This window comes from Crocodylus porosus, unplaced genomic scaffold (assembly GCF_001723895.1).
Source record: "Crocodylus porosus isolate Cpor-Errol unplaced genomic scaffold, CroPor_comp1, whole genome shotgun sequence".
NCBI lineage: Eukaryota > Metazoa > Chordata > Crocodylia > Crocodylidae > Crocodylus > Crocodylus porosus.
Genome location: NW_017728906.1, coordinates 189,899,553 through 189,900,199, shown reverse-complemented (window position 1 = coordinate 189,900,199; position 647 = coordinate 189,899,553).

The following is a 647-nucleotide window of genomic DNA, read 5'->3' as shown; positions in this document are numbered from 1 at the left end:
ACTGGTCTCCATGCTGCCGGGCTGCGCTCCTGGTTGCCTTTGTGCTACTCTGCTTGCATGCACAGGGCTTTTATCAGTGACATTATTGGCCACATCAACCAATAAAAAACCAATTGCACATACTGTCAATTTTCCTTATATCGGTGCCAATCCAAGATGGGACGGATGTATTGATGCACCTCTATTTACCAGTATGCTTTGGGTGCCATCGTCTTATGAGATTTCTTTTATTCCCACACTTAATGCTTACCTGGGGGTCTATTGAGGATGATGATGATAACTGTAGTTTGGATTCATTAGAGAAGAGGAATATAAAATTCAGTTTCACTTGGATTTTCCTTCAGTCTTGTGCTGTCATTTGGCGTGCCTGGCTTAGCCGCATGTTCTCTAGCTCTCTACATAGCTATAAATTATGATGAATGATCCAGCCCTGTGCATCACATGTAGCATGTGTGGCCAAAATCAGTGCATGCCACAATAGCATATGGGTAAAGTGACCATATGTCCAAAGTTGGCTAGGACAGTCCTGGACTTTACAGCCTGTTTCAGTGTCCCAGCCATTGAAAAAAATGTAAGCAAAAGTTCAAGATTGGAGGGGACCTGGGAGCTGTGGGATCAGTGTGTGTGTGTGTGTGTAACACTGTCCT